Here is a 27,685-nt window from a genome sequence, read left to right on the forward strand (position 1 = left end):
GTGGGATGATTGCTAGCAGGCCAGGTGTCCTGGGAAAGGCTTTTGAGGGGTGATAGCAATGGATTGTATTAGAGAATGGTCATCTTTTCATAGCAGTGTAAATATGAAAACCACTGAATTATATTTTTTAAGTGAGGTGAATTTTATAATACTGAAATTACAAACAAATGAAAGAAAAGGGGTGTTTTCTGTGACCCCCTTCGAGGAAGGCAATGGTAACCTGGTTGCATGCAGGTGGACACAGAGCACACAGGGCTCTTTCCACAGTCTGCTGGGACAGACTTGAGGTTACCGAGTGAAGAGGTCTCCTAGGGAAGGTGGACCAGAGTCCTCAGGGAGAGCAGCACTTTACTGCCATGCCCGCTTTTCTGGCCATTGTCTTGTGACCTGATCCCTGTTAAGGAGCTTTCTACTGACCCCTTTTTGTTGTTCATGAATGGGAGCAGGGGTGGGGGTGGAAATCACTATTTGACAGGAGATTATGACCTGATCTGACCTCTGCTTACAATCTGGTGGTATATTTAAAAATTTTGTAGACCTTAGATTAATTTTTTTAAATAAGTTTCAATGAAAAGAATTGAATTTCCTTCCTACTAATGGTCTCAGACCGGGTGAGTTGTCTTTTTGGGTAGGAAAGGGCATGGCTGGGTAGGGTGAAACTGACCGTAGTTGACAGAGGTAGTTTTGGCTGTGTTCCTTCCTGTGTAGAGTGGTGTTAGCATGATATCAGATCACAGGCCGTGCTTTCCTAAGGAAGCTTATGCACCGCACATTAGAGGCACTTTTCCTCACTTAGCATGTGGGGGGCAAGGTGTGGAGTATTTGGTTAGATTCCAAAACAGATACCATTAATTTGCAGAAAGGCAGTTCTATGTCAAGAATTATCATTGTCCGTGCTGTGGATTTAGGTGAACTCCTCTGTACAGTCGACATGCCATAGTGTGCTTTGACATGAAAGCTGACATCTCAGGAGGAAGACAGGATTTTGTGAGGCTTTGAAATTTCTTCTGGGTGTGGTTCCTGAAAGAAGTGAAACTCCAAGACTTTTGTTCTTTGCAACACTGCAGATGGAAGTTTCTGTCCCACCCTGTCCCACAGCTGTTCAGTCCCAAAGAAATATACAGAGGCTTATATTAATTAATTATAAACTATTTGGCCTATTGCTCAGGCTTATTACTAACTACCTCTTACAACTTTAATTAACCCATAATTCTTATCTATGTTTAGCTACGTGGCTTGGTACCGTTTCTCAATAAGGTATTCTTATCTTGTTTCCTCTGCTTCTGGATGACGACTGCATCTCTGCCTTTCCTCTTCCCAGAATTCTCCTAGTCTGGTTGTCCCACCTATACTATCTGCCTGGCTAGTGGCCAATCAGCGTTTTATTAAGCCAATATGAGTGACAAATCATTACAGGGTACAAGAACATTATCCCACAGCACAGCACTCTGAAATTCTCTGTTCTAGTGTATACACTAAATGCACATAAAGCAGACTGGAGGGCATATGCTAGACTCAGTACCTGCAGAGGGACCAGAAGCACCGGGACAAGAGCCTCTTAGCCCACTGTCCTGTTGGGTGGTGACCTCCATGGGATGCATACTCTGTCATCTGTGTTTCTTAGTTCCAAATGCCTGGCTTAGCATTAGTTAGCACTTGAAGTGGTTTTCATCTTCAAAGGACTTTATGGGCATTATTTAATATACATGACACTGTAATGAACGAGCTGTTTATCCCCTGAGCAGCGTCAGTATGCCGGGTGCCACACAGCTGGAGAAGACAAAAATAATGTTCTGTCCAGTGGGAGTTTATAGTCCAAAGACGCAAGATGATTAGGCAGGTTCTCTTTTGGCCTCCTTTTAAAATGTGCTGGGGAATAATGTAAAAGTTAAAATTAAAGAGATGATTGGCGAGCACAGGCTATGTAATTGAAATTGTCCTCAAGGTGAAAATGAATTTTGAGATGCTTTTAAAAAGACATAGCACGTTAGGTCTCATTTCTCACACATTGCTTGGTAGAAGTGGTGTCTGCCTCTGCTGTAGGCTAGGGCGGCAATGCAGACCACGCAGAATCTATCTCCGTCCTCTTGCCCCACCCATCCCAAATGCCTGCTTATATTCTCAATGCATTGAATACTGCATGACAGTGGAGAATGCATGTGAGGGCTAGTGGATTTCCGAGCTGCAGACCCGATCCACTTGCTCCCCAGCCTTGGCAGATCCAGGCACAAGGGGAACTTGGACTTGGCCCATCAGCATGTCCTGCACTGTGTCCAGCACTTCTTGCATGTGTTTGCTGGTCCCCCCTCCTCTGTGGTTTGTTTTCCCGACGAGCTCTGCTGCCTTTGGGAAGGTGCAATTGTCTGTCCTATGCATGCTCCTGTGGTCCATTGGTCTTGGCATGGCTCCTGTGTACAACCTTTGGCTCTGGTTCCTTGCACTTATCTCTTCCCTTGTGAGTGTGAGCTGCTGGGACCTCTCACTGTAGCTCCCAGGAGGAGCCTAGAGAGCAACTCCTGATTTATACCCATGTTTCCTTAACTCAGACCAGTGCAGGACCTGGACTTTAAGACACAGGATCTCTCATCTCATTCTAGGATAGTGCCCTGAAATCTGTAACCCAGATGCATATGTAGACAGGTCCTCTAAGCTATCCCTTAGCTAAGTTGTGGGCTCTGGGGATATATAGCTGTCCAGTTATGTTATAATAAACATCCGAGGCCAGTGTTTGCCAGGAAAATGTGTCTATTTACCTCACAGTTTTGGAGGCTGAAAGTTTCAGCTTCAGGTTCTGGAGAGGGCCTCTGAGTGCTCCACATCTTGGCAGGTACGTGGCTGATGAGAGTACATGCAGGCAGTGGAAATCCCACTGCAAGACAGGAAGACAAAGTGATTCAGGGTTCAGGCTCACTCTCCATAGCTACTGCTCTCACGAGAACTAACTCAGGCTCTCAGGAGAACCACCTGAATCCCTTCTAAGGGCAGTTCTCCCTGTGACCTGGAGATTTCTCATTAGGCCCCACCTCTTAAAGATCTGTCCCTTCTCAATATGACCACACTGAGGACCAAGGCTCTAGCTGGTGTGTGTGTGTGTGTCCTTTAGGTATAAGACATACACACACTCTAGCAGGGACCTCCACCAGTACTGAGTGAGGGGTGCTAGTGTGGTTGTAGAACCCTTCCATCAGTGTAGCTGGCGCAGAGGAAGAGCCTGAGAATGGTCATCTGTGAGGCGCACGTGCTTTGTGAAGGAGAGGACACCACTGGCCCCAAACTAAAGAAGTCACAGTGTTGCCATGGAGATCTCGCACCGTTCTGAAGGGGAGTGGAGCCATCACATCATAAATGATCAGAACAGATGGCTTGTCATCGGCGTTCTCTGAACCCAGACTCTACTGATACCAGAGCACTGCAAATGCCAGTTCTTTGTTCTTTTACTGCAGAGATGATAGAGTTCATACGGAGTAGGATCCAGAACGGGTGATAACTGCCATAGACACGGTGACAAGCGGTCGTGACGTGGGGTGGCGGAGTATTCGAGGCATCTTGGAATGGCCTCTTTAACCCTGCCCTTAGGACACACATATAATTTGTATTTTTTTCAGTTTCCTCTTAATAAATTTTATACTGTCTCTTATTGTTATTTTTTGATGCTGGAGAATCAAACACAGGATCTTGTGCAAACAGCCCACCCTTGAGCTATATTCTCAGATCCTTCACTTATTATTTTGATAGCAAGAGTCAGGGATGTGTATATGTATGTGTGTATATATGTGTGTGTGTATGTATTTACATGTATGTATGTCTGGTAAGTGAAGTGTGTGTGTGTGTTTTTAAGGTCTCAGTATATAGCCTGGGTTGCTTGCCTTGAAACATTACATCTGTCTCATTCTCCTAAGAGCTGGGGTTCAAGAAGAGCACCAGCAGTGCCCCTCTCATCAGGGATCATTTCATCTCCTGGCTTGATAGAAGCCGTGATATAGTGTCAGAGGTTTGTTGGCAAAAGAATATTGTAGGACTGTTTTAGGTTTAAACAATACATTTACTCCCAAGATATTTACACATATGGTCAGCTGAGTCAGGGGGAGTTATTGTGAGGCTGTCTCTCCAAGGTTTTTAACCTCTTCTGTTCTGTCCTGGAATGAGGTAACCTTTTGACTGTATCTCCCCTTAATTAAGAACAGTGGTCTCTGGAGGAAGCTTGACTGATTTGGCAGATAATACAGACACTCCATGCAGCCTGTTGCTCCTCGTTTTCACCATGACTGCCGAGAGTGAATAGGTGCTGAAAACACTCCACACGACGGAAATGGTAGATAATTCTGTTAGTGTCACTTAAAATAAAAACTTACATTTTTGTTGTTATTAATATAGTTGTAGATTCTCTTGTGCTGAAAACATTTTTCTCTGCCCCTGGATTCTTGTCGTCTTAGCAGAGATCCACAGCCAGTTAGCTTGCCTCTCTCGGATGTAGTAATTTTTCTGTATAGTGAGTCATTCAAGTGACGTATGTCCTTTGACACTTTCATGTCAGCGATAGAAAGATTGTCTTAAAGCATCATCAAAGTGCCTCTGGGTTTCTGGGGATGTAGTTCAGTCCTTAACTAGCTTGCCTGCAGGAAGCCCTGGGTTTCTGGGAATGTAGTTCTGCACTTGACTAGCTAGCCTGCAGGAAGCCCTGGGTTTCTGGGAATGTAGTTCAGCACTTGACTAGCTAGCCTACAGGAAGCCCTGGGTTTGACACCCAGCATTGTGTAAAAGCAGAGTTTGAGACTAGCCTGGGCTAAAGGAAACAACAGAAATCACCACCACCACCACCACACAACAACAGAACATCTGGAGAACAGTTTTAACAGAAAGGCTCAGCCAGTAGAGTGAGGGAAGTGAGGGAGTCAGCATTACATATCGGGCTCAACTTCCTGATAACTGGGTGCAGCAGAAGGGGTTAATGCCGTCTGCATGACTTATAAGGAAGTTGTCCAGGTGTTTAGATGCCTGACTTGAGAGGCACTTGGTGTTGTAAAAGTTTGTGGCTCTGTTGTGTCTGCCCTTCCTCAGAGTACTTCGGGAAGGTTCCAACAGTGGCCTCTCCGCCAACCAGATCACTGTTACCTTTGCTCAGCCTCTTGCCCTGGTGTTGATAGGAGTCACCTTTCCACTCAGTCATCCCTCTGTTTGTCAGTGACTCTACAGGAGAAACTTCCTCATTGTGTGCTTAAGTCAGATTCAGTGTTTTACACCTAGGCTTCATATCCTGAAATAAAGGTGTTCATTTACATGTTGAATGACTTAAAAAAAATATCAGCTGCATCTCGGGGCCCTGAGAACTGTGGATCAGGCATATGCTGAAGCAGGGTGGATGGCCATTTTATGCTGGCCTGTGGATGTGCAATGGCCAGGACCCCTGGTTCCCACTAAACAAAGGACTGTCTGAGTAAAAATGGGTGGATTCCAGAGGTTTCTACCGCCCTCGTTAGCTTAGCCTCCCTACACCGTGTTTTCATTTTATTTCTCCAGTTGTCTGTCCGCCATTCTTTCTCAGGCTCAGTGTTTCAAAGGGACTTTTTCCTTGCTCAGGAGCGTGATTCACCTCCAGGTCACTCTCCTGCCTCAGCCATTCTTAAATAGCCTTCTTTGCCCAGAAGTAGGCTTTTCCAAGAGGCCCTGTAAAAAGCTGTCAGAAATCCCCTCCTGAGAGCCGTGTTGACTCCTCCTGGTGCCATTCTTAGGGCTGTGTCTGGCGAGCAGAGTGGCCAAGGGCTGCTGGGCACACCCACTCATTCTAGCTTGCAGAAGTGTTTTTCTTCCCAGAATGAACATTTAATTTTCCCCGTAGTGTTTATTTTCTCCTGTTTTATCTTCTCTGACAGTCACAGAGCAGGTAGGCAGAGCTAGGAGGTTTTGCTTGTTTGTTTGTTTTGTTTTTGTTTTTCTGGGACAGGAATTTAGGAGAGATTACTGTAGAGCATTGATTCCCAACCTGTGGGTCGCAACCTCCATAGGGTTCTCATATCAGATATCCTGCATATTAGATTATTTACATTACATGTCGTAATAGTAGCAAAATTGCAGCCGTGAAGTCGCAACAAAATAACGATATGAGGAACTGTGTTATAGGGTCTCGGTGTCAGGGAGGTTGAGAGCCACTGCTGTAGAGTCTGGTGGATTTTCCTTCAGCCCCCAACCACAGGCAAACACCCGAGGGGAGTTGTGCCCTCTGAGGTGCGCATTCCTTCTCCACCCAGAGGCCGCATCATTCTCTGCCCCCCTGCCTTCTCTACCTGTGCCCTTCATCACCTGTCACCTGGTAGTCACTGGGCTCATTCTCCTTGGGCTCGAGCTAACCTCTTTAACTAGTGTCATCTGGATTAGCATTTGCATTTGTTGTGATGCTGGTAAACTTGGTTTAGCGTATAAACCTGATGGCCATTATTTATTTATTTTGGAGCCATTTGGGCTCTTTTGTTAAATTGTATTATTTCTTGAAAATGATTTTGGCTCACCTCTGACTTAGCACACACAATTTTTCCTTGATGTTTTATTTCCAAGCTCTAATCGCCATTGAGCGTCAGTCTACTCCTATTTTTGCCCCTAGTGCGTGGGAATGAGCACAGAACGCTGTATCCCCAGTCTCGGGGGCCGGTTCCCTTCCTGTTGCTGGAGGCAGGTTAACCATTCAATCAGCAGACTTGGACAGAAGCCCCAGACGTTTTATGATATGATGTCCTCACTGATAAAAGGTTTCCTGGGAGCAGGAAGAAAGGAAGCGAGAGTGAGCGAGCATGTTCTTGCGGATGACGGGTTCGGGGAGGCTTGATGGGAGGTTGGTAGAGGATATCTCCTGCTTGCTTGGCCGTGTTCTTGTTGCTGGTGTTGACCAGCTTAGTGTTCACTGCTGCTAAAGTCCTGTTTTGTGCCAGGCCTTCCTACCGTTGATTGGCAGGGGCACTGCGGATCCTGTTGGTCTTTGCTGATTGATCCCAGAGTGGCTCAGTCACAGTAAGAAGAACGTGAAGAAACCTCTGTTACTGGGTTTCCTTTAAGACTTGAGAGCTCATTGCCTATGGATGTTTTCCAGTGTTCATGTCAGAGTAGTCACATAGCGGATAGGTAATTTCAAGGAAACAGTCTCACTGGGAAGACTTCCTGAGTTCTTTGACAATACTTTTATGGGAGTATCTTCCGTAAGTCAGTCCAGAATCTCGCAGGCCCTTCTCTGGGTTTCCTCTTCTTTGCATTTTAGTTCCATTTCTGGGACTTCGCCCCACTCCTCTTGTCTCCCTTGCGGCTTTATTTATGTCAGCCTGAGAGCAGGCCACAGGGCCCTTTAAAGCCAACCCAGTTTTTCTCACAAATAGGTCATGTTGTTTCTACTAAGTAGGATTTCAAAGGCTTCTTAAAGAAAAAGTATTTTAAGGGTGGTGGTGGTGGTGACCAGCATCTAGTCCTAACCTTGTTTATGGGACTCACTGGGAGTATGGTGGTTTCTGGAAAGGCTTGGGTGAGCAGCAACAGCCACAGGATGACCAAGGCCTCTGTGTCCACACTAGTAGACTGAGTGATGGGCCTGGCTGGAGCACTGGTCCCTAGAAGCTGGTGACTTGGAACCTACACAGCAAGGGCCTATTTTATCAGCACTGTCTCTAAGGAGGGTACTGTGGGCCTCTCCCTCCCTGAAGTATGATCTCTTGCTTTTCTTGGTGATTAGAGAACTTCACTCTTGCGAGTCTTCCTGTGTAAGCCTTTACTATCCAATCATTGATACTAGTGTATTTAAGCCCCGGTGACCAGGAAGGGAAGACATTACTGTGGGATTTCAGCCAGCCCCCCAAAGAATGGGACTAAGTACTGCAACAATCCTTCGAGACGTTTTTAGGATTCTAATATTTCAAGATCTCTAGGAAGCCTGACTAGCTATGGAAAGCAGCTGTTTTCACAGGTGAAATATTCATAACTCAGATTAGCAAAATGCTTTATCACTGGTTCAAGGGCCGGGTCCCCACTGTGTCTGATTTGTAAGTGAATTTTATATATGGTTTATAGAGCAGAATGCAAGAAGTACGCTGTGGAAAAGTTTATATAGTCTCCCAGTAGGGGCTTCTCACACAGTTGAGTCCCTGTTTTTAATTGTCTAAATGTGTGTGTGTGTGTGTGTGTGTGTGTCTGTGTGTGTGTGTTTGTGCATGTGTGTAGAAGCCTGAGGAGTTCAAAAGAGTAAGCCATTTGAGCTACTAGTAGTTGTGAGTGGCTCAATGTGGGTGCTGGTAACTGAACTTGGGTCCTCTGCAATAGCAGCCTGTGCTCTTAACTGCTGAGCCATCTCTCTGATCCATGTCCATGTATTTCTCACATAAGAGCAGTTATATAGTTGGCATAGAACTGTTCATTTTTCCCTGTGGTTGATTCAGGAGGGCCGTGTTTGATTTCTGTAGAATTGCCAGTTGATTTGTATTATTGGGGTGTTGCTTTCCAGTGTTGTAGATATGTGTGCACATCCTGTTCTTCTCACCCTTTCAGCTGATCTTTGTAGTAGGCCTCCCTACTAGTTAATTCACAGCTGCTCAGTCCAGAGTTAACTACACAGAAGCTGTATTAATTAAATCACTGCTAGGCCCATTAGCTCTAGCTTCTTATTAGCTAACTCTTAGATCTCAATTTAACCCATTTCCATTAATTTATACTTTACCATGAGGGTCCCGGCCTACCAGCAAGGTTCTAACATATCTGTCTCTGGTGGTTCCAAGGCTTCTCGCTGACTCTGCCTTCTTCCTCCCAGCATTCAGTTTAGTTCCCCCTCCCACTTAGCTAAATTCTGCCTTGCTATAGGTCCAAAGCAGTTTCTTTATTAATCAGTGGTAATCACAGCATACAGAGGGAAATCCCATATCAGATATTCACTTTTATGATAGGTGCCATGGCTCTTCCGTGTTTGCAGTTTGAAACACGAAATTCATGTCCCTACGTGTGAATATTGATCTTTTACTCCATGGATAACGTATTGAAATACAGATGTGTTGCTGGAAGTGTTGCCAAGAAACCCAAGAAACCTAGAGGAGGCTTTATCCATGGGTTGGGGAGTATGGCCAGCTCTGAAGGCTGGCAGGTGTCCTTGCAGCCAGTGTCCCCAGAGAATCTACTGAGAAGGTTAGCTTTGTCACCACTGCTGTCTGAGGTTTGCTTTTTAGTTGTGTTATTTGAGATGAGTACATGGTTTAGTTTCCTGGCCTTTGTTTTGCACAGAATTAGAGAGAGTTTTCATGGCTAGCTTGCGTTCCTCACTTCTGTTAGAATCTCAGGACCACTGTGGCTGCCTTTTTTGTTCGTTTTTCCTTTTTAGATGAAGACGCTCCCCTTTTCATTTTTTCTGCTGGATTAGCTTTCTGCTGCTGTGATAAGCACCATGGCCAAATGCAGCTCGGGAAGGAAAGGGTTCATTTCAGCACACCACTTCTTGATCATAGTCCATCGAGAAAGGATGTCAGGGCAGGTGCTCAAGCATGAATCTGGAGGGAGGAGCTGATGCAGAGGCCATGGATCAGTGCTGCTTACTGAGTTGCTCCCCAGGGTTTGCTCACCCTTTCTTCAAGCACCCAAGACTACCACTCCAGGGGTGACATTGCCCATAATCAGCCCTCCCACATCTGTAATCACACGAGAAAATGCGCCCCCACCATCTGCTTGCCCACCGACCCGTCTGGCGGAGGCATTTTCTCAGTATCAGGCTGACATAAAACCAGCTAGTACCTATACTGTGTCTTCCTTCCTGCAGACTTACATTTTCACAGTTCAAGAGTTGCATTTTTAAGATCTCTTTCCTTTTTATTGAGAGCATCTGAGTGTCTTCCCCAGTGGGTCCAGATTCTGTTAACAGGCTAAGATGAGTGGTGTGTGGAAAGCTGGGAGCTGGGTAGTGTTGTGAGTTTGCTGCAGAGGAGAGTAAGCTGCCTTGGTTTATAAATTCCTGTACGTTGGCTTCTCTTGTGGGCAATCATCAAGCCTTTGACGTTCTTTTTACTGCACTGGAGTGTTTGCCTTATTCTCATAAAACACGTGGTGGAATGCGGCTAAACTGGTTTGTTGCAATTCCAAGCAGCAGTGGGAAGAAAAGTGTTTCCAAGTACAATTGTAATTTCTTTTATTGAGTTTATCCTGAGTTTTTTTTTCTTTTCTTTCTTAAAGAGGACCACCCACCAGTAGATTCAAATCTACCTTCAGAATTTTGAAAGGCATGGTCTTTTAGAACTAACTTGAAAATATCTGTTAAGTTGATGATATTTGGATAATACAATCATGCTGAGACAAAGAGTATATTTTGGCAATTAAAGCATTGGTTGGCGGAAGAGTTTATTATTCAAAGGTAAAGGTGGGCAGTTTTCACAATCGCAGACAGCAATTTAAGAATCAGGGCTTAATTAATGATGTAACAGAAAGTAGACAAAGCTTCCAAGAGCAGAGCTGAGGCAGGCAGGCATCAGGGCACGTCCTGGGCACTGAGGACATGATCTGCGCAGTGCATTCATTGTCTAGAGTGAGTATTTCATATGTCAGACAGATTTTCTGCGTATGCCAGATAGATGAGCTGTCTGACTTTGTAACTTGTTCTAGAAGGCCTTTTTTGTTGTTGTTGCTTCATATTAGACATGAAAAAGTTGAGAATAACAATTTTTTGTGCTGTTTTTAATATAAATAATATTTAGCTTTTTCTTTCCTCCCTCCCTCCCTCCCTCCCTCCCTCCCTCCCTTCCTCCCTTCCTTCCTCCCTCCCTTCCTCCTTCCCTTCCTTTCTTTCTTTCCTTTTGCAGGAGAGAAAGCATAATAGTTTGGGTAAGTTGTGATGAGAAATTTTTGGTTGTGTTTGCAGGTATGCAGATAGTTTGTTTTTCATCTTTAACATTGTACCATTATCCTTTGATTTAATTACTAATTAAACAATCTTTAAAGCTCATTCATTCAAGGCATTTAGTGAGCACAGAATATGTGCTAAGTAGGTAATAAAACCAAGACATCTACTAAAGTTGATTTATGGCCCTTGAAAGGAAATATGTTTTGTGTGCATAGGTAGCAAATTATATTTCAAAAATTTCTTTATGTTTATACATATGCATGTTTTGTCTTCATATATATCTGTGTATCAGATTCATGCCTGGTACCTGTGGAGGTCAGTCTCCTGGACAGTTGGGAGCTACAAATTGGGTGCCGGGAATTAAACTAGAAGTGTAATCAGTGCTCTTAAGCTCTGCACCACCTCTCCAGCCCCCAGGAAAATACTTTATTAACTTCAACTCACTGCATTAAAATATTAAAATGAAATTTAGGTATGGGCCATCTACAAAGGAACGCATCATCTCAGTCGTGGGTGATGCTATTGATGATGACATGCTAGCCACTATCAATGGTGAGGACTGTTGGAACTTGGCTATGAGCTTCCCAGTTCTTAAATGACATCCAGCATTTCCTTAGACTGAGATGTCATGAAGTTACTTCGGGGGAAGGATTGGAAAGTCTTAGAAACCTATCATATTACTGATACTAAGAATATTTTGAAGGTGCAACCAAGCCAGTGTTGCCTAAGAAAACAAAGAACTCAAATATTTGATTGTTACTACTTCAATGTGTATGACCATAAAGAATGAGCCAGTTTATGTTTAGCTAAAGTTATATATGTAGCAAATTACTGTATCATTGTAAAAGAAACAAAATGTTTTATAATAGCTTGCTGAACAGTACCATCACAAAGAAAGCCAGCCTGTTGGTGTCTGAAGGAAATCTCTGCTTTTGAGCAAAACTTACAGGACTGTAGTGTTTGAAAGACTCAAAAATTGCACGTTTTAGGTGATGCTAGCTACACAAGTCAGTCAGCCAATTAGAAACTGTGTGGGTCAGGAGGCGCAGCCAGGGACAGCTAGCTGGGGTGGCACAGCTGGAGTGACTGCAGATGCAGCATGCTACTGCAGGCTGCTTGTTAAGGAGGCTGAATAATCATTTCTAACAGGACTGTCTTAAGGGGTTCCTGGCTTTTGTTGCTGCTATTACTTGGGTGTGTTTTTAGGCTTGAGCTTCTCTGATTAAAAGATTAGGAAATGAGAAGAGGTGGGAAAACAAGATGACCGTAATTAGATTTTGAATAAATGCATAACTTTTTTTTTAAAGAATTAAGAAGTAGGAGATGAAATCCACTCAGAAGCAGCAATGCCTGGACAAACCTAGCATCTTGATTTACACTGAGCTAAATTACAAAGTCACGAAATTCACTGTCATAGCCAATGACAGGAACCCTGTTGTCTTGGACACAAAGGCTCCTGTCTTCTTGGTGTCAGTCACCCTCAAGTGGCAGTCAGGGTTGACCAGCATGCAAAATGAAGCCCTTTCTATTGCAGAACTGGATTAATGGAGTGGACCACTTAACAATCGTTGATTAAGCCAAACACAGGCATGTGGTTGCAAAAGAGGAGTGGCTGTGTCACTGTGGTGACTACACAGTGAAGTGCAGCATTGTGCCACTGCCACAGAGGAGCACTGAGACCCTTGGGTCGGCTAGGCCGCTGGGTTTCAGAGTAGGGCAGCGTGAGCTACGGTCATATTCGTCTTGTCAGCGAAAGTGTGGACTCACAGCTCATAGCAGCGTACAGCATCGAGGCAGGTGTTGTATCTGTGGTACTAGTGGGTGGACCAAGAGCTGACCTTGATAGGGATCTGTGGAGATGGAGGTGAGATGGAGGGTCACTGCAGCCTGCATTGTGGGGTGCAGCCAGCCTTTCAAATTGCTTCCAAACTTTTCCAAGTGCAAGCCACTCTCCCCCCCCCCCCCCCCCCAGTCAACTCAGATGTTTACCTTGGTGATGTTTTCAGCTTGCTCTGTGAACCACTAATAAACATCACCATTAGAAGGAGAAATCAGGTCATTTATTAGGAGAATAAGATGAAAACCACTGAGTCCTAGAAGAGCCCTGCATGCCTTAGGAACAGCATTATGTAATAGCTCATGGGGTGTTGCGGGAGATCCTCCCGCTCCTCCAACCTATAGCTGCTGAGATACCAGCCCATTGGGGCGTGGTCTCTCTCCCTTTAAAAAAGCGGCCACTTCCCTCTTCTCGCTCTCTTCACTTCCTGCTCCGCCGGCTACTAGACTCCTTTCCTGGTTACGTAGAGGGCTGTTGTCTGGGACAGTGATCTGTAAATTTTTTCCCCTTTAAATAAATACCACCCTATTAATCATAATCCCAAGCTGGTGTGGCATTGTTTGTGATTTACGCCTTCATTTTGGCGCCCAACGTGGGGCTCGAACCCACGACCCTGAGATTAAGAGTCTCAAGCTCTACCAACTGAGCTAACACTGTTACTTCCCTCTGCTGTCCAGTTTGCTTGCAGTAAACAGAAAACGTCAGCACTGAAGTAGAAGTTCGCAGGCTCTGTTTGGTTCCTCCCCCCCAGTGTCTGACTGGTCCTCCAGTGTTGGTCAGTCTAAGTAGAGGCCCCTGTCATCTGTGTGTCCTGGTTGTATTGCAGTGCTGAGTAGCAAACACCAGGGCCACAGCACAGTTCTAGAAGGTTGTTCTAGGGAAGTGAAACAAAGGATTGTTTGCACACTGTATTGTAACATTGCCAAAGGATAGATTTTTTTTTTTTACTTTAAAAAAGCTCCACTTTATAACGCTGCTGAATTGTGGAAAATCTACCCTGGCTTCCATCAAACCCTGTTGATGTGTTACTGGAGGTGGTGGTGGGTTATTATTTCCCAAGGTGAGTAGATGTACATGTAGTTCCATGACTTTTGGCACCTGACTCTAGATTCTTAGTTACTACAGGGAAACTGGGAATTTAGCTAATCCGTGGGAGGGAGCTGGCAGTTTTGCCTCTGGCCTAGAGGAAGGCTGAGAGGGAGGGGCTGGCAGGCCCTTAAACAGCTGCCTAACCTTGTTTCTGTTTCCTGTTTGTCTGTGAAGGTCTACTTTGCACCAGTCAACTTTAGCACACTTTGTGGTGAGAAAGGATGGACCCATAGCTCTGAACCCTGTCAGAGTGCTGACCGTTTAGGTTAGGAGGAAATGCAGCACACTGGCTGCAACAGAGCTTCAGGTCCCTGTTAGGAACTTGTCTTGAAAAAGAACCTGGTCATTCTGAAGGAGCAGCCCTGGAGCAGAAGGAAGCTGCGCACCTGTAGCCCCAGGTCCTTGAGAGACTAGAGTGGAAGGGTGACGTGAGCCAGCTCAGATAACAACAGAGCTCCCAAGCGTTAACACAGTGCGGAGAGCAGATGTCTGTGTCTGGCGTCAGGATCCACACCTTGTGGACAGGAAGGACATGAGGGGTACCAGTGTTTTATGAGTTTCTAATGGAATCGCGCATTTCTTGCGAATACGTGCCCTCCTTGGTGTTGTGCAAGGTGTTTCAGGTTATGTTGGCTGTTGCTCATCTCAGCACAAGCCTGTTTGCCAGCTCAGAAAGTTAGCACTTATTAAACTGAGATCTTTTCCATTCACGGACTAATGAAATGTGCACTACCTTAAGTCCTAGTTCTAAAGATGTGATTGGGCTGCTCTTTAAGTTTCTCTGTTTGTTGCTTGCTAATATTATAAGAAGCAATCTCTATTTTACTAGACCGATACTCGCTAGATACAGAACTCGTGGCAGAATGCTTTTTGGGATGGAGGCCATAGTGTTTTCTCCATGGCTGTTAGGAGTCGAGTGTTTTACTTAGAACTCTGCCTTTTCTGTACTTCAGACCTTGTCTTTCAACATCTCAGAGTAGATCCCTTTTCTGTTTGTCTTTTGTATAAATTCTGTATTTGGAGGATCCTATTCTAGACTGTGATATGTTAGAGTATTCTAGTATATGCATAAATCTCAGCATGCAGGCTGATCTTAGCTGTGCAAGGATGATATGTTTACACACTCGTGCTTCTGAAGCTGAGGCGTGGCAGGACTCAGGTGCACATCTACTGTGCTCTTCCTGGACATTTTTTAATTAATTAATTAATTAATTAATTTTTGAGACAGGGTTTATTTGTGTGGCCTTGGCTATCCTAGAACTAACTCTGTAGACCAGGCTAGCCTTCAATTCAAAGAGACCCACCTGCTTCGTACACCACCATCGCCCTGCTATCTGGTCATTTTAAACAGCCAGTTTTATCATGTCTATAATTACATGACTGTTTGGATATGCCCATATGTAATAAAGTAGCCTACCTCTGGTGTAGGATATTGAAAATCTACTTATATGACTCAGCAAAATTCCTGGAGTAATGAAAATGCATAGGATGTGTAGACCAGTGCTGGGTTGAAGTGACAGCCCTTATAGTAGAAGAACTGCCACAGTTTACCAGCTCAGTCTTCATGGTGTGCTCTGTCAGAAACACTGACTTCTAAAGATCAGAGACCAGTAGATTTGGGAACAAGAGTCAAGCGTGGTTTTGATTTACAAATACATTGTGGGCTAAGGCTATCGCTTAGTGGTAGACATACTTAGCATGCAGGGAGGAAGCCCTGGGTTCAAATACCAGCTACGCAAACAACCCCTCCCACACACACCCCAATCAAAGACACTAAACCCAAAACAGCTTAAGTTAATTCCTTATAAAATGGGACTTAAAAATTCCAGCTTATGATTTATAGACTTTAAAATTTAGAATCATTGAACTTTTCAAAACTTTTTCATATTTCCAAGGGATCAGATAACTGCCAAGGGATCAGATAACTGTTGGCAGTTACTGTAGCTGAGGCAGGGTCTGTCTTGTTTCTGCGTGCTGTGTTCCGCAGGCTAAACTGACCCAATGGCTTGGGTTTCCTGTCCCTGGTTCCCATCTATTCTAGGGTTGCTGGGATTACAGACATGTCTGTCTGTTTTGTTTTTGTTGGTGGGCAGGAGGTGTGTTTCAAACTCAAGTTGGACAGGCTTGCACGCAGGCGCTTCTACCATTGGAATGTCTCCTGCTATTGAAGAGTTCCACACCTGCAGGATCCACATTACATCTGTTCACTGTAGAAACCAGACAGCAGATCTCAGGTTTTCAGGTTTAGCGTTTGCAAGGATAGTTTCAGATCAGCAGGGATAGCCAGGTCAGCCTTGTGTCCAGTTTGTTCTGGAGTTTACTCGTGTTGAAAATAAGTTAGTATTTGCATTTAATGTTTGGGGGAAAAATAACCTTTGTAAATAATTTGTCACAATTAAGTATTGCTTTCAGTGACTTATATTTTGCAAGCTCAGTGCAAAGTTCAAAGGGCCCATTTAATTTGTTTTTTTGGTAATGATAAGAAGTTGAGCAGATAGTATGGGAAATCCCATGTTTGTTTTTCAATTGCAAATAGATTTTACTATTCAAATTGTCATGTTTTACTCTATCTTTCAATGAAAACGTGTTTGTAATCTGAAAAGAAGGCAATATTTCACTGACGTAATGTTTCAGCTAACCAGTGAGATGGCTCAGTGGGCAGTGTTGGTGGTGTGCAAGACTGGTAACCTAATCTTGATCATCACATGAAGGAAGACAAAAGTCGACCCCTCAATGTTGCCTTACCGTCCCCACATATCTGTCACGGCCTAAAACCCCATACTCACACATACATACAACAGAATTTTTTTTTCCAAATAAATCTCATTGACGTTACATGTTTGTTTTTAAGAGGGTCTCACTCGGTAGCTCTGGCTGGACTGAACTTGCTTTTTAAACCAGGATGGCTGGCTTTAAATGCGCAGATCTCTACCTGCCTCTGTCTCGGGGCGTGTGTGGCAGGCACCATGCCGGGAGGAAATCCCTTCCTGAGGGAAAGTGCTGCACACGGATCTTAGTGCCTGGTGTTTCTGTGCTTTTGCTGACACCTGTTCCACTTGAGTTCTGAGCCCTCCTTCTTGGATCCTCTGCCCAGTAACCTGGGAGAACACCAGGTGGGAAACTGACCAAGCAGAAAAGTAAACCAGGTGAGGGGTGGAGGAAGGTCGGGTAGGGAAAGCCTGATGGACTAATTGTTTTGCGCTCCAGGTGGTCTGAGCTCAGGGCTACTCACTCCGGTCTCCTGCTGGATGTGAGAGCCTTGTTTTTCCTGGGCGGGCCCCTTCAGGACAGTCTCTTCCTATTGGTTACTGAGAGCTTGTCTGTCTGAAGGAGAGACTGCTGAGCATCCTTAGGCAAATCTGAGATTTGTCTGAAACCCGTGCCAGCCCACGATTACAGAAACAAATAAAAACAAAATCTGCTTTTGATAGTTTAGCTCAGTTTCTAAAATGCTTTTGTCAACATAGTCCGAGTTTCCTATTCCATTCTATTTAGTAATACAGTTCATTGTGGCTTTGTGCATTGTGTTTGTGTGTGTGTTTATTGTGTGTATGTGTACTTAATGTGCGTTTGTGTGTGTGTTTATTGTGTGTATGTATGTTTTATGTAGCTGTGTGTGTATATTTGATGTACAGTGGATTAAGGGCCTCATGTTTTACCTAAGATTGAGCCATCTCTTTATCCCCTTTTTAGTTGTTTGACAGCTACACTACCAAATGATTTTTCAAGTTCATGAAATAATTCTTTTCCCACTTAAAAAAAAAATCCATTCTGTGCTACAGTACCTCTCCTTAGGGAGAGATTCCATTTGTCCTTATTGCTCTAGAGTTGCCAAACAAGCTGTGGAGCTCAGATCAAAAGGGAGGTCATTCGTAGGTGATGGTTGTCAGGCTAAGAGTGGACACTTGAAAGCGAGAAGAAAAATGAATGGTGTTGCAGTCTGCTGACCTGCTGCTGTTTGCTGAGGTTCATTCAGCATTTGCGTCAGGGTAGTCCTGTGTGGTTGCTTAGTCCTGTGTGGTTGCTGAGAGCACCCAAAAGTACTCTGGTTAAAAAGCTCCATGCTCCTGGGTGTCAGAAAAGCGACAGGTGCTACTGTCTAGGGCTGACGTTCGCTCCTGATTACTAAGCTGATCATATGATGTGCTGTCCAAACAGAGGTGCTTCTGAGAATGAAACAGGGTGCTGTTATTCTAGAACAGTAGATTGAAACTGAAATCGTCAAGTCCGAAGGATGGCGGCTCGTCTTGTTGCAGTGTGTAGAAGTGGAGAGTCACACGAAGATATTTATGACTCCGCCACAGTTTTCTGTGACAGTTTACTCTCTCTTGGTTCAGTTCTGGACACGTAATGGTGTGGACAGTTGACCAAGAGTGGGTCAGAGACATGATGCTGAGTCAGAGACCTGGCCAGGAGTGTGCTGTCTGAAAATGGACCTCCCGTACATTCCACACCCTCTTCGCCCAGCCTCTGTGGGCGTGGATTGGTTGTACTGTGTGTGAGCTAAGTGTGACTTGAGCTCTGAATCAGGATTTGTCAGCACTTGAGACCTGGCCTGCTTCCTAAGCTCCTTCATGAGAGCTGAGCCAAGGGGGTCTTTGTGCTTCCTCTGTCCCCACAGGACCACAGGGGAAGCATGGCAAAAAAGGCTTTTTCTCTGCGGGTGAGTTGGAGGAGAGGGTTATTTTGGCCACCATCCCTGCCTGCTCCTGGGCAGCCTGTCAGCATCTCTGCCTGGATTCCCCCAGTAGGCCTGGTGCCCCAGAATGACAGAAAGCACCAGCAGTAGTTAGAGTACCAAATAAAACCCTGTCAACTTCCTTACTGGGTGTTAGAGAATTTAATTCCCACTTATCTTTAATTGATCACAAAATTAACAATATCTAACAATAAAAAATTTTAATCATGAGAATTTTTGTATTAGTTTAAGCATTCATATAAGTGCATCAAAATAATATATGCTAAGACATCATTTTTCCCCCAGTGTAGAATATATATATATTGCCTATTTAAGTTTACTTGAGTGGTAAAGGTGTGTGCGGGCACATCTCCAGCCGACTCTTATGTGGATGGAGAAAGGTTTGTGAGTTCCATTCCCTAGGTTTCTGGCACCTTCTTGCAATAACCCAGATAAGGTGGTTTCATGCTGGTATTTTGAGCCTGCGTGGCCTGAATTTCCAGGCTTACCATTTCTTCCTGGGTGGAGCCTCCTGTCCTCACTGAATTAATAAAAGGATTGCTTTGAAGGAATGGGGCAAAAGAGGATGGCCCACCTTACCGCCTTCCCTTTTGTGGTCGTGGTAAGCGTATCACAGTAGATAACATTTGTGCTTGTTCCTACCTAAGTAAACACGTCCACAGATGGGATTTTGGAAGAATCTCCTTTTTAGTGTTTATAGATGTCAGCCACTGGGCTGTCTCCCCAGCTCCATTCCTCAGCCTCTTACCAGTTTGCCGGGTACCAGCCAACATAGCCTGTGCTGTGCTGTGCTGTGCTGGGGAATGGGCCCAGTGCTTTGTGTACTATACACAGCCGCCCTACTGTGACCACATCCTCAGCTTTTCCCCTGCTAATCAAAGACGAGGCTGGAGAGATGGCTTAGTGGAGAAGAACACTCACTGCAGAGGATCAGAGGTCAGGTCTCAGCCCCACATGGCCGGCCATTCACAATCACCTGGAGCTCCACCTTCAGATCTGAAACCCACTTCTGGCCTCTGTGGAGCATCGTGTGTGTGTGTGTGTGTGTGTGTGTGTGTGTGTGTGTGTAAATCTTTTTTTCTTTTTCTTTTTTACAAGACAGTTTGTTTGAAGGAGGATACGATGAACATTTATTGTCTACAGATACTGTACTATCTTAGGTAGCTGGAAATGTTTCTGAGAACACTGTGAAGGGAAAGCCCTTCCAGAAGTTAGCATAGTGGAAACTACATCAGGACCTTCCTGAGGGTCTGACGTTTAGAAGACTGAAGTTAGAACGTGTGCCTCACCTGATCACAGACCACACGGAGGTGGGTGTCTGCCCCATTCCCTGGCACCTGCCCTTCAGGGGATCCTGAACCACCATTCTGTAGGTTTGCATTTGTAGAACTATGGCGGCTCTCAAACCAGATCACGGATGACTCTCAAACCAGATCACGGATGGCTCTCAAACCAGATCATGGATGGCTGTGATAAGTGGCTTGTTTGGGGAGTGGGAGACCTTACCTAGAATGCCTGCAGTGGTTCCAGGGCACCTGCAACGCAAAGATTCTTCCTATGGGACATCCAGTACCTTTCAGATACTTCAGCTTCACCCTTCTCATTTTCCCAAATCTACCAGTATCGGGTGTGTGTGTGAAGAAGGCTGCTGCCAGGTCAGAGAGGGGGTGGACAGCAGGAGAGACGAGGGGAAGCAGACTCTTCAGGCTGTCAAGTGGGCATCACAGGAACCCCCTTAACACTGTGATGGTTGTTCACAGGGTATGTGCTCTGTCTATGTAGGGTAAGAAAGGATTTTACCTCTGCAAGCCTTTCTGTGACCTTGATGTGTGGCCATGACCTTTAAGAGGTGAAGAAATAGAAGTCAAAGATAATCGGTTTATTGCCAAGGCCCATAAAGTTAGTAAGTGTAGTTGCAATGGGGTCTAGACGTGGCCCCAACTCAGAGTTTATGCCATTTTCTTTTGCAGCTGTATCGTCTTCCTCAAGGTTTACTGTTTGTGTTGGCTGAGCCCTGGGACATGGCTGGTGCCTGGAGACACATAATACAGGACCATATCTGCAGGCTCCAGGCTATGCAGGAATGTATCTGCAGGCTCCAGCCTGTGCAGGAACGGATCTGCAGGCTCCAGCCTTGCAAAGTGTCACAGGAAGCAGGGAACTCTGAACTTTGGACACATTGGCTAAGATGGGCTAGTGATGAAATTGAGCTCGGTGACCCAGCGAGATTGTGACTCAGTTTGCTCTCTTCAACAGCAGTGACCACTAAATAGGAATAGTAGAGGGGTTACTAAGATACTTTTTTAAGAAAGCTTGTTCAAAAACTATCATTTTTTTTTTAATATTGTGTATACTGTTTGGGCACACATGTGCTGTGGTGGAAGTGTGGACGTAGGACAACCTTTAAGAGCCAGTTCTCTTCGCATGTGGTCTGGGATTCAACTCAGGGTGTCAGGCTTGGCAGCCTTCCCTGCTGAGCCGTCCTAACTAACTCCAGAAGTTGTCCATTTGTAGACCAGAGAAATCCAGAATAGTCAGCACATGCCCTGAAGTACTGACCTGTGATCTTAGCTAGTAGGTGAGAAGTCAAACTCATACAAACTACTACTTGTTAAATACTTCTCCAACACAAAACAAAATAAGGCTTCCTGGCCGGATACCTACAGAAGTGAGCTGGGTTGGAGAACAGTAGTCCACAGTGCTTAACTGTGATACTGTCTTTTTCCTCCTGCGGATAGTAGGCTTAATTACAAACTTGTGCTGGGTTGAACTCAGCTGTCTCTCATTTGCCAAGGAATATTTGGGAGCATGGAGTTGTCAGCCACCACGCCTCACCTCTCAGACTCCCTAGAGGTGGCTGGTGTTCTGTGACCCCGAGGGAACCTGTCACCCACTAATGTCTAACAGTCACTGTTTGAGTTTATTTTCACAGTAAACATTACTGTTTTTTAAAAAACTTGACCCGAGAGGCAATGTTTCTAAGAGCAAGATTGATTCCAGACTTGAAAACCTTCACACTTCTTGCTGCAACTCTGGTGCATATGGGTTTGTTTGCTAAGGGCTGTGGATGGATCTGGAGTGAGGACTTCAAAGCCAGGTGCACAGCTGGCCTGAGAATGTTGCCTGTTCACACAGGGGCTTCCCTGTCCACTACCCCCAGCCTATAGCGACTGGATGCAGTATTTATCTCCCCCCTCCCCCGCAGCATTTATCCCTGGGGAACTGGAAATGTGTTTGTGAGGAGCTTCACCACTCACCGCTAGCAACAGCAGGTGAGATTGGAGAGCTGGAGGGACTACTTCCTGTCCTCAGAGAGCTGCGCAGACAGCTGCTTGACAAAGGGGTGTACCAAGGCTGCACAGGCATGCCATGCCACGGCATTCCCGCCATCAGGCCCTAGACCTGCAATTCGGCTGTGCCTTAGGCTTTTGAACAGGTGTTTTATCAGATTTTTGTTTTTAAACTGAGAAAATTATCAGGGTCCACCCAGCATGCAGGACCATGCTGGTGTTTGCTGACTGCTCTGTGGTAACTCAGGGCCGTGTTGACGTGGAGGTGCTCTAGTTCCTTGCTAGCCATTTGTTTCTCAGTGCAAGACATGTGCACTTTCAGAGGAAGGTGCGCTTTTTAGTCTCTTGTGAATGTTCCCGAGTCAAAGTCTCACAGCTAAAGTGTGTTCTTTCCTGTGTCTTTCATTACACACCATGTGTGCACAATGCTTGGTGCTTCAGAAAAGAAGCTGTATGTTAAATCTGAGGGGAGTGAGGGGCAACCCCGTTGGGGCTCGTTCACATAGTGCTGAGCTTTTCACTGTGGTTGCAGCTCTGATACTCCCCTCTCCCAGAAGAGCCTTGTTCTATTCCAATCCAGCTCCAGCCCTTGAAGTCAGAGACACTGGTAATATGTAATTCACATTCTGCAGCCTTTGTGGAAGTGACCCCTGTGGCCTCTGATTGGCCAGCAGGTTCCAGGGGTCAATCTTGTTCATCACTGAAAACAGACCCATTTTCTTCTGTTGGATGCTGGGCACTGGGCACTGTTAGTTTTCCATCTATGTAATTGCAGAAAACTCCTGGAGGTCTTAACTGGATGATCCGCACCAACAGGACAAAATCCAGTTAAGTGACAAATAGAGATGTTTGGAAGTTAACCCGTTCGCTGGGGGCTCGTGCCTGAAGTTCCTTGTAGGGCACTTGGTGCCCTTTCTGTTGTGTTTTCAGTGTTGAGCTCTGCCTTGTGAGCCCTCTGTCACCATACAGAAGACTTTCTGTTGCTCAGCACACAGGGATTTTGACTCCTGGATTTCTGCAAAAGATGGCTGTAAAACTTAGGCATTGGCACTTTTGTTAGTGTGGATGTCCTTCTATAACTGAGGTGCCCGGTAGCTCGGAACCTGAAATCTTTTTCGTCTTTCAAAACAGACTTCTTGGTGTGTTTACATTTCTCTCCAGCAAAAAGCTGTTATTAAAATCTGGTGTGGTTTGCAATGTGTAGCATCCTGAGTGACTGAAAGGCCAGGCAGTGGTGGCACACGCCTTTAATCCTAGCACTCTGGAGGCAGAGGCAGGTGGGTTTCTGTGATTTTGAGACCAGCCTGGTCTACACAGGATAGGACAGCCAAAACTATGTTGAGAAACCCTGTCTTGACCACCCCCCCAATACTGGCTAAAGTGCTTGAGAGAGAGAAAAAATAGCAATTAAAAAACAAATCTAGATATGATTCAAGGTAAATAAATAGGAGATCCTCGCGGAGTCAGGTAGGAGTGAGAACTGCTGCCCAAGGCTGGCTGCGATGGTTGACTTTCTGTAAGACGTACTTGACTCTGCTGTTGCTCAAAGATCTCAAAGGTACCTTTGTCATCTTTAGGACCCCAAATTCTGAACACCCAGGAAGGCCTCCCTGAACCAGATTAAGCCCCTCCTCTTCTCACCCCGTACCCCTTGCTCTTCCTGACTTTTGTAAAGGCTGGTACAGCATGTTTGATGCCAAGACAGCTAACGCTATGGAGATGTATAGGGAACTCACTCCTGTTTTATTTACTCCGTTTGACTCCTAAAGACTATCAATAAAGATTGAAACTAGACCTGCAAAGACTTTGACGGCACCCGCCTACCTGCCCTTGAGTTGGGCGGATATCCTGTGTCCAGTGGGCCAGCCCTGACTCAGCTAGCCTCTTTACTCAATGGGGCAGTGACAGCAAGTTTGGAAGTCAGTGAGTTCCCAGGCCATGTTGGCCTGCTGGGATTCCCTGCTCACTTGCTACCTTCCTTTCTGTAGAGATTCCTCCTGACCAAAAACCTGGGACAAATTTTGGGAATATTGTCGATCCCATGTCAAATATTCAGCAGAGGATACAGAAGGACCAAAAGATCAGTGGAAGTTCCTGGGAAAGAAACAGGTGGTGGGTAAGAGGACCTCTACACCGAGTGCCCTGCCTCTGAGCCGTGTCCCTCTTAGGCCTTAAGCTTTGGATTTATTATCAGAATCATTATGTTGTTGTGCTCAAAACATGAGTGTGTATTAAACAGTTGTAGCTGTGCTAGGACTTTTAATAGGGGACAGAATTGTCTTCTGTTTATTTGACAGTGTGTAAGACTTTTCTGTAATTCTTTAGATTGCTTTCTGCTGGTGTTGTGTTTATATTTGGCATACTGTACTTGGGATGTTCTGGCAGACTAAGCCAGACTGGGGAGTTAGGAAACAATGCCTCTGTAGACAGCCTAGCTGGAGACTCAGATCTGATTGCCTGTCTTCCAAATGGGTAAAATAAGCAGCCAACTTTCATGGTAATCTTTGAACACTGATTGGACAGACCAACGATTAGAGGAAGATAGGAGGGTATGTGTGTGTGTGTGTGTGTGTGAAGTTTCTCAACCTCTAGTCACAGAACACTTTCTCTGTTTCGAAGTCCTCAATCTGTGAAGAACGGCAGGAACTAACTCTTGGTTGTGCCGTAGTAAATAGTTTCAAAATATTTTTCTAGGCAGCTTGGTGCCAGGGTGTTTTGAATAACTTGTAAAATAGTTTCAGGAGGCAGACCTAATTAGCACTATTGAGTAGTGTTTAAATGCTGACAAGATTCATGAGACCACTGGAGAGGAAACTGCAACCTCAATCCAGTGTGACATGTTTAACTTGCCCTTGGTCCTTAACACCACTTGGCCTGAGCTGGAGAAGCCTACTTCGCCCATGTTTTTCTTGCTGGCATTCAACCTCCACACTGGCCTCCCCGACGCTCAAACATATTCCTTTTTTAGAAATAAAAGTACCTGGCCTCTGTGATACATAACTGTGAGTCACCCAGTGGATATTAAAGAACTATAAAAACATGCTTCAAGATAGTTTTTCACTTTGTTCCAGAGCACAGGCTAAATTTGGACTCATTTGAAATTGAGTGGAAGGCTGGATCCTTGGTACCCCATGGGAACATTCTGGTTGATGCCTGGCCAGGGATGGGGTGGGGAGAAGGACACGGATGGGAGACAAACAGGCTCCGCTCTACCCGGCAGCCATTGAGTTTGTTTGCATTCAGTTCTGGCTAAGACAGTCATTCCCTAACACAGGTGCTGTGCCCTGGCTCATGGCTTGGTTAGGCCCTGTTTTCATGGGGGATAAGTCCATGTTTATTTGAAGGTTTTTATTAATGTTTAGTAATACTCAGGCGCGATGGACTGAACACAACTGTTTAATAACACAGAGATGTATATACAGGAAAATTATAAGATAAAGATTCTTGGCCAGAGCAGCCCATGGTGATGAATGAGGAGCTGGGAGGAGTGACAGTTTGGGGCTCTATTACAGATACAGTTAATTGATGAGTACTGGAGTGTATTATATGCCTCCTACCCCTCTCCTACTTCTAAATGCCTCTCATACTGTCAACAGGGACTCAGATCTCAGACACAGCCCTCACCTAACAAGGGTGTAAAGACTCCCAGGAAGCCAGCTGGAGCTGGTTTTGTTCTGTTGATGGTTGGAGCTCTGAGGCAGTATTGCCTCCTATGTGTTATGAAATTTTGCTGTGGGCTTGTTTGATTCAACTTGTTCCCCATGGTGTGGTATGTGGGCTGTCATTGGCTCACCGAGTGTACCCGTGAATCAGTGTTTTGAAGATCTTTTCACCAAGAAGTGTGCGCAGTCACCTCCACCAGCCCAGGCTGCTCAGCCCAGGTAAGTTACGAATCGTATTTGGAGTTTTAAGATGGATAACACAGTGAGCATTTGTAAGGGGCTTTGGCATTTACAGTTGAGTTTTTGGTGGGTTCTGCATAGAACTCCCGCTGCCGAGAAGGTGATACTCATGCTGTGCCGTGGGAAGTGTTTTAAGGGGTCGCTTGTCAGCTGTTTGACTTTGGAGGCTTGCTTCTGACCACTAATGTGACACCTTTGCTGGAGAAACTGTGGCGAGATGAGACTTCAGGGAGGAGGAAGGAATTACTGGAGTGATAACAGGAAGGCAGGTGCCTCTCTTACCGGGACCAGTGTGTATTTTGTCTGGAGTTTTCATTTGTCCGTGGTTGTCCAGTAGGAGCTCGAAGCTGCCTTTGCCTCTTTGCCATTATACCTTTCTTTTTCTAGCTGGAACTGGAACAGCGTCGGGAACCCAAAACCTTTGATTGACAAATGCAAATTTTGTATAATTCCCAATGCTCTAATTCTAATAGTTGCCACCCCCCCCCCAATTTTAAAAGTCATTTTGTGAAAGGACAAACTCACATGCTGGGGTTCCGAGAGCAGTGTGTGATTGGAAGTGACCAGAGTGCTGCTCACCCTTCTGCTTTCATTCCATAGTGACCGCCGTTTACACTCAAGGAAGCAGATAGAGTCTGGCCGAGTAGTTCATAGGCTTGCTTAGGGGATGCGGCGCTGTGAACCTGGTCTCACTTCCCTCTCACTTTGAAACACTTAGCTTAACTCACTAATTTTCCAAGTGTCAGGCAAGAGTGCAAATAAATACTTTGATTTTTGTATAGCTCATGAAATCAGACCCACTCCGTTATTTTTTTTTTGATGATATGAAAAGCATTTCTAGTTTTTAATGTTCTTTCTTTCTGTTTTTGTTTGTTTGCTTGTTTGGTGTCTTTTTTGAGACAGGGTTTTTTTGTATAGCCTTGGCTGTCCTGGAACTTTCTCTGTACCAGAATAGCCTGGAACTCTGAGATCTGCCTGCCTCTGTCTCTTTAAGTGCTGGGATCAAAGGCGTCCACAACCACCTAGCTTACCCTTCTTTCTTCACTTTCTCTTTTCTACATTCCCCATTATTGTTAACCTACAAATAAGCCTGGGAAGGAGAAGCAACCCCACCCGTGCTGTGGCTTTTGGGTTTGTTGGGTTCTCGTTCCTCACCAGTTTCCAGGTTTAAGGACCAGATAAACACGTTGTCTGGAGTTTGTGCGCTTTGTGGTGAGGAGGTCTGGTGACGTAGCTCAAGCTGAAATGCTGCGCGATGAGCACGTTCTGAGTTCTGCCATGTACACTGAGTACCTAGCGGTTGTGCTTTAGCTCACTGCGGTGACGGTGCTTTTCCATGAGTGATTCCCCACTGTTGGTCTTGGGTTTACTATAGAGCTTAAGTTTGGCCATAGTTTTCCCTTGAAGTAATGACGATTCGGTGGTTCTGCAAGGCTTACAAAGGCACATTGCTTTTGAATCATATTTGATTCTATTTTTAGTTTTAAGTATGTTGTAGTATTATTGTAAAATGTGTGTAATATTAAGATTGTGTATCTGAAGCCCAAGCCTTGTGAGGATGTTGGTGTGTACCTGCTTTGGAGCACTCCAGAAAAGCTATGTTTATTGAATACACCTCCAAAGCTACGTTCATTCAATTTATGATAATATGGCCACCCTTACCAAAATGGGGATGATTGAAAACTTTTCTTCACCTCAGACAAGTAGAGTGTATCTACAGAATTAAGTTGGGGGCAAGGGAGGTGATCCTGACAACACTGAATAGCGGCTCTCTTTTACACCGTGAGCGAGTGCATGGGGGATGGTGCTGGCTAGTCCTGCCTGGGACTGCACACAAGTCACTGAGCACATTAAGTTCACATATGAGCAACTGTGAACTCCTTTTTGTGTCCTGTGAATGGTGTGTGTGTGTGTGTGCGTGTGTACGTGCGTGCCTGTCGATGGTGTTTCCCCTCTGGCCAGTTTAAACTCATTTAGGATTGTGGGCAGTGAGGCGCTGCTCTAGTGAACATTGTCACACGCTGT

At 45.2% G+C, this 27,685-nt stretch overlaps 1 protein-coding gene across 5 annotated transcripts in view; it reads left to right on the forward strand.

Annotated features, from left to right (window-relative positions):
• Positions 1-27,685, forward strand: part of Trio (trio Rho guanine nucleotide exchange factor) — a 289,908-nt gene that overhangs the window by 11,586 nt on the left and 250,637 nt on the right. The window contains exon 1 of one of the 5 annotated variants that reach the window (XM_075975804.1): positions 10,806-10,824. The exons of the other annotated variants lie outside the window; for them this stretch is intronic. The gene's annotated coding sequence lies outside the window, so the exon portion shown is untranslated. Of the gene's footprint in view, positions 1-10,805; positions 10,825-27,685 lie in introns of those variants that run through there. 5 annotated transcript variants of the gene reach the window in all.

Source organism: Microtus pennsylvanicus, chromosome 6 (assembly GCF_037038515.1).
Source record: "Microtus pennsylvanicus isolate mMicPen1 chromosome 6, mMicPen1.hap1, whole genome shotgun sequence".
Taxonomy (NCBI): Eukaryota; Metazoa; Chordata; class Mammalia; order Rodentia; family Cricetidae; genus Microtus; species Microtus pennsylvanicus.